Below are 11583 nucleotides of genomic sequence, written 5' to 3' on the forward strand. Positions count from 1 at the left end.
GTCAAGTTGAGTCAAATTTTGAGATGTTCAAGTTTTGAAATGATTGTTTGATTTGGTTTATTGTTTATGAGTTTTAGTTTGGTTTAATCTTGATTTGAAATTGATTTGTTTAGATATTATCGAGTTTTCAATTAAGATTGTTTGAATTGATATTAATTCTGATAATTTAAATTTATTTATTTATTTTAAATTTTTTTTATTTATTTAGTATGTTGATAAGAATTTTTATTAATAAATATAATTTGTTTATGTAATATGTTGATAAGAATTTTATTAATGAATATAATTTATGAACATATATTGAATAAGTATAAATAAGTTTTTTATTTAAATGAATATTAATTTTTATATGAATATTTGATTCATTTATAAATACTAAAGCATGATTACTGAACAAGTATAAGTATGTTTGACTGTTGCTGAGTACACGATTCGTTCATGAAAAAATATGTGGAATTTCTTGGATCCTTTGACAAAATTACTTGATCTTGAAAAATTGACTAACGGCTCCCACAATATCTAAATAACTCAGCTAGGTCCATTTTGGAGGTCTTCTTCTTTCCCAAAATATTACTCTCTAGCATGTTTATTTCGGAGGGCAAAAGTTTTGGGCTAAAAGTTTCCATCCACCATTTTCTTGTGAATACAGTCCAAAGGAAAGGAAAGGCAGCTCGAAGTCCCTTCCATTTGGAGGTCTTCTATCACAAAATATCACTCTTTGACATGTTTATTTTGAAAGGCAGAAACTCGTTTGCAAAAAGAGTTCAGAGGAATAGAGTAATTTTTTTTTACACCAATAAATTCTTTTTTGCTCATTCATATAGGTGTAGTCAGGCTTGTTAGTAGACAAGGATCGAATCTTGGTGAAATCGAGGCAATATCCTCCCCTATAGTGACCAACTACAGTTTTTCGATTTACCTCCTTACAGATGATCGTCAGATCGACCGTATAGGACTGTTGAAGTGACGGATTCCATTTTTACTGAAGCAAGACTTGTCGATAAACAAGCACACCACAAGAACAAGAGAAGGTAAGAGATGTAACGATGAGACGAGCGGGCACAAGATTGAGGTCATGGCAAATTGTTAGGCGAGCATGTTGGCAACTAAGATAGAGCAAGGATGGATGCTCCAAGTTGATGAGAAAAAGGAAATCTCTTAATTATTTTTCTTCTTCCACTCTCTAGTAAACAAACTCTCACTTCCCTAACTACTTCCCTTTTATGATGATTTATCAATAGGCGCATGTAGGTTTTGAAAATTTTCAAATCACGCATCATACTTTAAGAATGACCAAAAGGTGCACTAATTTTCTGTTGATTTGTTATTCTATCTCTCTCGTCAAGATTAACTTTTCACACGTTGATTTTTAATGCATCCGAGCCACATATTCAGAAATCTAATTTGAAAGTAAATTTTTGTAGTTTGGATCAATGTGACCTCATCATGTGTCTCACCCTCTCTCTTTGCTGTGTGACATTGAACTCTGTGCTTACCATATCTCTTCTTGCTATCATAAACGCAATGCCATCACGAACGTGGAGTTTGGCGAGATTGCAAAAGAGTAACTAGAAGTAGGAGTCAGTAGAAAACAGAAGTATTATCGTAAGGTGTTGAAGAGGTGGCGTCGAAGGACAACGACATTGAAGAACATCGACGTTGAAGGAAAAACTTTGAAACAAGACTGAATATTGTAGAATTAGACATATAAAGATATACATATAGTATTTGCTATTGTTTGTAAAATTGGTTTGTAATGTATAAAAATACTGTATACACAAATGATGTTTTGTGTGGGGATTAATTATGCAACAACACCAGTAATATAATGTCCTCCATTATTTTAGGTTCTCTGAAGGTGTTCTACGGTTATATTAACTTTCAGCTAGAGCGTGATCCTGGTTGGAGATCAGATCTGTGGTAGTGTTAATCTTCCGACATAGACTCACATTGTTCATTGTTTAGAATCAAAGTTTAACAACATATGTACCTTCTCTTCCTAGTGGTTCCAAAGTTACAGAAATCCAAATATCCTAATTCCATCAATATGTTTCGATTAAAATACACTGATCGACTTAGATAGGTCTGATAACATCCATTTCAAATCTCATGAGTTTTCGAGGTTGCAAGGAGTCCACCGATGTCCTCCATTGTTTATTTCGGGCTCTCCTGTTGTGGAAGTGCTCCACTGTTGTGTTAACTTTCAATTAGAACGTGATCTTGGTCTCAAAGAGAACAAGCCCATGTAGGGCCTTGTCGTGGTAGTGTTGATCTTTCAACACCGAGCCCATACTGTTCATTGATTAGAATCAAGGTTTGACACTATATGTACCTTCTCCTCGCTCAACCCTTCCTAGTGGTTGCAAGTTTGCAGAAATCCAAATAACCTAGATCTATCAGTATATTTTAATTAAAACCCACCGATCAATTATAAAAATCTAGTATGCACACCATATATATCGTCACTTGTTTTTTGAATTACGATAAAAAACATCACTTGATTCTGACATTGTAACTTTGATAACTTAGTTTGGAATTATTTTTTTAGGGATGATCATATTATTGAAGACATTCTCTTTGAGATATAAAATACGCTTGATGTCAAATTCTATCGTAGGATAAGAAGATAATGTAGTAGAAGTACTTATTCGGAACTAATATTCCATCTTCTTCTAGGTATATTGGTATGGAGAACACAAATAGAAATACAAATAATTTGACCTTTGATCTAAATGAGGACGCAAATAACTTAGCAGATGAGGTTCTGAATACGTACGACACTTGTAGAATACTTTGAGGCTACTTGGAATAAGGAGGAAGAGCATCATATCCGGAATGTAGAGGAATTACAATGCAATATAGTTATAGAAGAATTCTTAGTTGATGATATGCAAATTGAACAATATGAATTTCCCCCAAAGCAGTACAATGACTTTGAGAAAAAGTTCCCAATAGCTGATGATCCATATATTTTGTATTCACGATTGCTAAAAAGGCCAATTGGAGAGGCAACAAATGAGTATGCATTTTTTGTTGGATAGGTTTTTCCATCTCGATAAGAGTTCAAGAATGCACTTGTAAAGCATGGCATGTTTAAAAATATCAGTTATAGCCCAATTGACACCCGGATAAATAGAGATAAAGTAGTCTATTGAATCAACAATATACATGGAGAGTAATTGCTTGGGAGATGTGAACTTTACTGTTACAAAATATGTAAAGGAATACCAAAGTCGTAGTGTTAGGAAAACTGTTGATCATCTAGCATGCTCTTCTTCACTTATAACATCTTATATTGAAGAGTAGTTTGTATCTACCGAATAGTATAAATCAAGTATTATTATATCATATATTGGGATCGTCCCAGTGCAATGCGCGTATTCTTACGTTTCGAAAAAGTGTGCAGCGGAAATATACAGAAATAATTAAAATTAATTATCATCACACACGATAAACAGGAATTAACAGTGTACAAGTATAATTAAACCATGATTAATCCATGCATAAACAGGAATGGATCGATGGATGGTTGTCTGGCAACCATGATTAAACCTTAGCTTGCAGCAAGCAACGAGGGTTACAAGCATCTGATTTTTCCAATTTGGGAGAACAATTCTCATGGTCGGCGCCTCTAGGAAAAACCAATCCCGTGAAATGAATCACACGGCCGGCACTCTGGTTTCAACTTCTCCACCGGCAATCAGTGAGCAGGGGAGATCGGCGGCCAACACAGGAAGGGAGATGACCCAGCCGGCCGTCCACACGACCTCACAGTCGGCTCCAGGCGGACGAGATGCAAGGAACAGCAGCGTGCCCACGGGAAGAAGAAGAGCAGGGCCAAATTCACGATCCTCTGTTCGTTACAGCACGCGATCGCCGTGCCCAACGGAAGGCCGGCGGTGCACGTGATTGGGAGAGGAGAGCGCGACGTCGGACGTGGCTCCTCTGTTCGGCCGATAGGGTTTCTCGATCAACATCCCCGCCGAGCTCTGATTTTTCAATTCTGCCACCCGTGGAAGATGACGACTCGATCGCCGGTGAAGAACTCTTCTCGCGCGTTGGAGTAACGGCGCCGGCGGGAAGTCCTCACGCGCGAGCAGGGGCTTGGATTCCTCCGGTCGTTCAGCCTTCGCAAGCTTCCGGGAGAAGAAGGCCAGCAACGCGTTCGGGAGGAGCGGCGCGGGAAGAAGCAGCAACCAGAAGGAGCCTCCTTGCCCGGGACAGGCCGCCTCACTCGCCGGAACGCCGTCGTCGTGCGGTTGGGAAGAAGAAAAACAAGCATCGGCGTCGCTAGGCTCGCGTGGGAGATGAGCAGGACACGTACCAACCCTAAATCGCAATTCTCTATTTTAAAGAGAATGCTACAGTAAACCGGGGTTTAAACCGGCTTAAACCCAATTAGGATTTCTGGCTGAACCGGATTTTATTCCATACACTGTAGCAAACCGGATTGATCTTTGATTCGCTCGGTTCATCAACCAAACGAACTCCGATTTGATCCAAATCAGTTTTGTTCGTTTCGCCTTCCCAAGATGAAATTTTTCATCTCATCTGTTTTGCCAAAATCTCTTCCATCGTGAACTAAACCAAGTTGGTTCAAAATTGAACCATTTGGTTCACTAACCAAACGACCTCTAATTTGAACGAAATCAATTTCGTTCATTTCGTCTTCGTAAGATGAGTTTCATTATTTTGTCCATTGTCTAGTTCAGCTAGATTTTATTTCTCTCGTTCTGAGAATCTAATTCTCAAACTCGTTTTAAGTCTTTCGGAGAACTTGTTGTGCATGTGACCCAATAGGTTCGCGGTTATGTTGATCGTCCGTAATTAACCATTAATTACGGAACGATCATGAGTGCACTACAAGAATTCAGGTATTTAGCGACGATATATTTTCGTCGCTAACCTTTTAATTTCGTCGCTAAAACATCTTCGCGACGAAAATATTTCGTCGCTAAAATCGTCGCTATAAGCTTGTCGCAAATTACTGTTAGCGACGAATTTTCTATATTTCATCGCTAACATTAGCAACGAAATAATAATCGTCTCTAACTCTCATATTTCGTCGCTAAATTTAGCGACGAATTATCTATGTTTCGTCGCAAATGTTTATATGATTAGCAACGATGTTTTAAATTATCGTCGCTAAAAGTTAGACTAAAATCCCTAAACATATCGAAACTTAGCGACGATTTTTCCATGATTCGTCGCTAATATTAGCGACGAGTTTTGTACTTTCGTCGCTAAGCCTTCGCGATGAGTTTTTTAATATCGTAGCTAAATCGAATCGCTGGTTGGTGAAAAAACCCAACGTTTAGCGACGAATATATGGAAATTCGTCGCTAAGTTATATAGGTTAGCGACGAATTTTCATGATTTCGTCGCTAACCTACGTGAACCCCCCAGCCACCCCTCCAATAACCTGGACAACGATTACGCTGTACAACAACAACAACACAAATAACCTGCACAACAGACCAACACAAAACAACAGAACAACACAAAATTCACATTCACAAACAAACACAGATTTCACATTCACATTCACAAATCCAATAACATTCACATCCAACATCCAGAATATATGAAACTACAGAAGTTTGATACAGAATATATAAAAGTCAAAACATAAGTCAGAAGTTGTTAGATATTACATCTCATCAATTACAATGCAGTCTAGTCATCATAAACATTGAGCTTTGTATCCAAGACTTGCTTCCCACACATAGCATACATGTCTCTGCAGTGAAACTCTGAAATGGCAAATGAAAGGTGATCATTTGTTAGTACTCTTGGCTTGATTAATGAATAACAAATTTTTGAAGATAAAATAAGTATTAATAGCAGCAGACAAGTAATTAAATTAGCTGGATAATGCCACTAATAAGATGAGTTATACCACACAATGATAGAAACAATCATTATGCATAATTAATGACAACAACTTATGGACATGCATGAATTAATCTGCTTATCTTCATGAAAGAAAACAGACCTTCTTAGTCTGAATCCGCTGAAGCTTTCCTTCTTGACTTGACGTAGTGTTTAGCAGTAGGGGGAGAAGGAGAGAATTCACATGGACACGGGCGGCTGAAGGGGGCAGCACAGGAGGCGGAGCCGGCAGACACGGGCGGCTGAGGGGGGCAGCACAGGAGGGAGGTGGAGGGGGCACCACAGCCGGCGGACTCGGGGACAGCAAGCGCATGAGGGGGCAGCACAGGAGGCAAAGGGAGCCGGCGGACTCGGGTAGGCGGCGGCGGGGGGGAAGAGGCGAGCGGGAGAAAGGAGACGGAGGCTCGGAGGGGAGAAAGGGCGCCGAGTTAGGGCACGGGAGGCGATCGGGGGTTTAGACGAAGATTAGCGACGAAACTAATCAATTTCGCCGCAAATATTTAATGTTTAGCGACGATTTTTAATTATTTCGTCGCTAAATATTTTTTACGGAAATTTAAAACGTTGCGGGTGGGATGGGCGGCTTTAGGCGAAGGTTAGCGGCGAAAGTTTATTTTCGTCGCTAATATTAAATGTTTAGCGACGAAAATAAACTATTCGTCGCAAAAAGGGCTAACCACAGTTTTTATTTTTTTTCGCCGATAAATGTTAACGACGAAAATCAATTTTTGCCGCAAAAAAAAAATTTAGCGACGAATTGACAACTTCCGTTGCTAATATTTAGGGACGAAATAGTATTTTCGTCGTAAAATGGTTGTTTTAGCGACGAAAGAGTTTTTTCGTCGCAAATATCTTCATTAGCAACGAAAATAAATATCGTCGCTAATATTTCGTCGCTATTTTTATAATTTCTTGTAGTGGTGGCACCTAGTAGTACATCATGATCCTCAATTGATCAGAAAATCAATGATTGATTCCAGAACAATTCTAAACCTTTCAGCAGCTCCAGTTAAACATGCCTAGTTCCTTTCACCGTCTTATACTCGCTTGGTTCAGGACATGGTCTATGTGTCGGTCTCCACTAAGCTGACTACGTCACATCTACCCCAAGCTGCTTTCTTGTCTGTGGATTCAAGTTACTCGTACACATATCCAAGAGTACCGTACTCTTAACATGTAATACTTTGGCCAAAGACTTTTAGTAACTCTAATATGTATGAATGTTGATTTTTGTGGAACTATGAAGGGGTGAGAAATTGATTGGAAAATAAGATCTACAAAATCTTAAAAATTGACTATGTATAAAATTAAAATATTTAGAATTCTACTTTGACAAGATCGAAGATGAGTCCGAAAAACTACATGTGACGATAAAAGCGCAAAGTACTCAAGTCACGCACGTAGCCTAAAGACGTATAGCTCATGAGCCTAAGGGGCATATGCGGCCCAACGAAATTAAAGGAGTGTATCTACCATTGGAAATTAAAGGGGTCTTCGATAGCCAAAGAGGTGCATTGAGAATTTAAAAGAGATATAATCAACATCGTCATACTATTGCTCCACAAGATCAAGCCATTGACTTGTCAACAACCTAACTGATTGGGCTATTAATTCGTGGTGGTGATTGTTGCAACCTCAGAAATCCCAAGTCATCGATCTTGTGTCAAAATGAAGGGAAACAAACTTAGATCTCCTTCTCTTTTCATATCATTGCGATGACTCAAACTTGTACATTTTGGATTTAAAAAGTCACGATAGAAGTTGTGTGAGAGAGAAATATCCATAAAAAATTTCCAGGTTAAAATAAATTGATGTTTTGGCCAAATTTTTACAATACTCCTCTTTTAGCTACATAACCATGTTCTCAATTTTCTCCTTTTTTTTCTTAATTTTTTAGATCAATTTAAAAAATCTAAAATTTCTCTTCCTTTCTTTTTCTTAATTAAAATTTATTGGATCTACATTCAAAATTCCATCATGGATCATAATAGCAAGGCAATATACCAACTAGCCCCAACCCCAAATCAGATCCAGCTCAGATCTATAATCGGGTTAACAGACTGGGTACCGGTTGACTGATCGAGTGATGATATTAGTCAAGTTTTTTATCGAGTTTAGAAGCTTCTATAAGCTGCTACAATGCCCATCAGTTCACAGATCGAACACATCAACTGACTATTACTATAGAAAAATATTACAACAAAATAATATTCACAGTTACTGTAGCAGCCGTATAGTGATACTATAGCAACATTATAATTACAGTATTGTAGTAACCGTATTTTTGAAGTTTTGCATCTGTCAGTTGATTGATACACCTATATCAATTGACTAATGCTTTTGTTTCAGCCTTACCAAAGTCAAATTCTTATCTTATCCGATATCCAATTGACTTCAACCTACCAATACTTCCTTTGCTCGACATCCGGTCAATCTTGACCTATTGAGACGACTTTCAATTTTCTAGCATCTGGTCAACCTTGACCTATCAGGACTTTCCATTTCCTAACATTTGCTCAACCTTGACTTGTTGCGACTTCCTCATTTCTTAGCATTCGATCAATTTGACATGTCAAAAATTCTTCGTTGTTTATGTTGGGATGCAATCAAAGTCACATTGGAAATACATGAAAAAGATCATGAGTTTATAAGATGAAAAATATCTCCATTGGAATGAGGCTTTTTGAGTAGAGTCTAAGAACAAAACCATGATGACTTAAGTCCAAAGTCGACAATATCATACCATTGCGAAAAATATTTTGATTCCATCTGTACTAACAGTTTAATATTCGATCAATCTTGACTTGTCAGGACTTCACACCTCATGTAACTCGTTAAACTTCCGACCGCTAAGTGTTCGGTTAATCATGATTCACTTGGGCTTTCTTTTTAAGTACCGAATAAAGATCTTTGAAAGAGTTTTGAAACGCATCTGATCATGCTTCATTTTGATCGAGTTAAAAATTATGATCCATTGAATTCCTCATTTATTGCCTCTACATCAAATATATACTATTTTATATCATGCACTTCTCTATTTATCCACTTTGCATTTTTATAATCACGTTCTAGAAGTTTTTTACCTTTAGATTATTTGTTGAGTTTTGTGCATAGTACTTGTGCAGTTTCTTTAAAGGTATGCATTTTGTTAGTTTAATTAACCATTGTTTATATTTTTGCTCTACCACACGCACAGCAAGCGAAGCGAGGCATGCCATATCCTAAAATTAATGCTTTATGGAATTAAATTGTCTAAACTCACAAACAAATTAAATACTCATATATGTTACTTGGAGACTATGTTACCTGGAGACTATGGAGTCATTATATGTCTTCATTTTACAATTTAGAACATTTTAGGTTCATGTAGTAGATTGGGGTAAAATTGTTACATGGGCCTAAATTGATTCAAATTCACAAATAAGGACTCCTATGTGTTCCTTGGACCCTACAAAGTCGTTATATATCTTTCTTTTCCAATTTAGAGAAGTTAAGTCATGTAGCGATTTTGCCTAAAACTTTTACATGTACCTAAATTGCACTAAATTCACAAAAAAAAAAAAACACTCTTATGCATTCCTTGGAACCTATTGAGTTATTATATGCCTTTTTTTTTCAAATTAGAAGCAGTTTTGGACAAAACTACTACTTGCACTTAAAGTGTCGTTATATGCCTTCTTTATTCAAATTAGACCACTTTAGAATATGTGGTAATTTTGGACAAAATGATTACATGCGCCTAAAGTGATCTAAGTTCACAAACAATCACTCTTATGTGTTCATTGGACTCTATCAAGTCGTTACATGCCTTCCTTTTCTAATTTAGAGTAGTTTAGCTAGGATCATGTCACAGTTTTGAGAAAAATTACTATATGAACCCAAACTAGTCTAAATTCACAAAGAAACACTCATATGTATTCTTTCGACCCTATCGAGTCGTTACATGCTTTTAATTGTTAATTTAGAATAGTTTAAAAGCATTAATAGTTTTGAGCAAAACTATTACATGGACTTGAACTAGTCTAATTTCATAAATAGAGCGATCGATTATAATTCGATCGCTGATTATAATTCGGTAGCTATTTAACGATGAAATTTAAAAATCAATCGCTAAATTAGCGACAAAATCTAAAAATAAATCGCTAAATTAATAACAGAATTATAATCGGTCGCTAAATCTGTCGCTATTTGTGGTTATTTTTGTAGTGTTATTTACAGTGACATTAGGAGTTTATATTACTAGAAGTTTTCGATAAGAGTAGGAGATTATGCTAATGGGTGAGATTTCTTATTTTGATCCACATTGACAATTATAGGTCATAATGTCACTTGATCATACAGATTATTAGCTTCAAATGATGTTGATCTCTAACATACGCTATTTTATCGATCGAACCTTGATTCGGTTGCTAAAATAGCGACTGAATTAAGTTCGATCGCTAAAATAGCGACCGAACCTTGGTTCGATGGCTAAAGGTCACTAAAACCCATGCAGATACCATCCAACTTTAAAATTAGCAACCCAAGATAAATTTCGTCGCTAAATAATGATCGATTATAATTCGGTCGCTAATTTAACGATCGATTATAATTCAGTCGCTATTTAACGACGAAATCTAAAAATTGATCGCTAAATTAGCGATCAAATTGTAATCAGTCGCTAAATGCATCGCTATTTGTGATTATTTTTGTACTGCTATTTACAGAGACATTAGGAGTTTATATTACTAGAAGTTTAAGATAAGATGAGGAGATTATGTTAATGGGTGGGATTTCTTATTTTGATCGACATTGACATTCATAGGTCATAATGCACTTGATCATATAGATGATTGGCTTCAAATGATCTTGATATCTAACATACGCTATTTTAGTGACCGAATCAAGGTTCGGTCACTAAAATAGCGATTGAATTAAGTTTGGTCGTTAAATTAGCGACCCAAGATAAATTCAATCGCTAATTTAGGGATTGATTTTTAAATTCCGTCGCTAAATAACACCGATTATAATTCGATTGTTAATTTAGCGACTGATTATAATTCGATCGCTAATTTATATAAATTTGAAATTCATCTCCACTTATATAAATTTGAGTCAAATTTTATTTTTATTTTAAAAATCATCTATAATTTATATAAATTTAAAATAGATTTATTTCTATTTTAAAATTTTAAAAATTTTAAATAGATTTATTAATAAAAATTATATAATTTTAAATTTTATTTATAATTAGTATTTATTTTTATTTAAAAAAATATTATTTATAATTTCGTTTCAAATTCATTTTAATTTCTGTCTCAAATTATTTCTTATCGTACATTATATTTTATTAAAGTGAAATAGATTAATATTTTGTAATAAATTCATCTATGATTTATCTAAATTTAAAATAGATTTTAATTTCATCTTTAATTTTTATTAAATTTTATACAAATATTTAACAGAAATTATACTATCTCAAATTTCATTTACAATTCACATTTATTTTTATTTATAAAAATTTATATATAATTTTGTATCAAATTTATTTTAAATTTCATCTCAATTTTTTTTTTCAAATATTATATTTTATTAAAGTGAAACAAATTAATATTTTTTAGTAAATTCGTCTCTAATTTATCTAAATTTAAAATAGAATTTAATTCCATCTTAAATTTTTATTAAATTTTAAATGAATGTTTTGACAGAAAT

This window comes from Curcuma longa, chromosome 10 (assembly GCF_044706935.1).
Source record: "Curcuma longa cultivar G26 ecotype Majalengka, Jawa Barat chromosome 10, ITB_CL_G26_1.1, whole genome shotgun sequence".
Taxonomy (NCBI): domain Eukaryota; kingdom Viridiplantae; phylum Streptophyta; class Magnoliopsida; order Zingiberales; family Zingiberaceae; genus Curcuma; species Curcuma longa.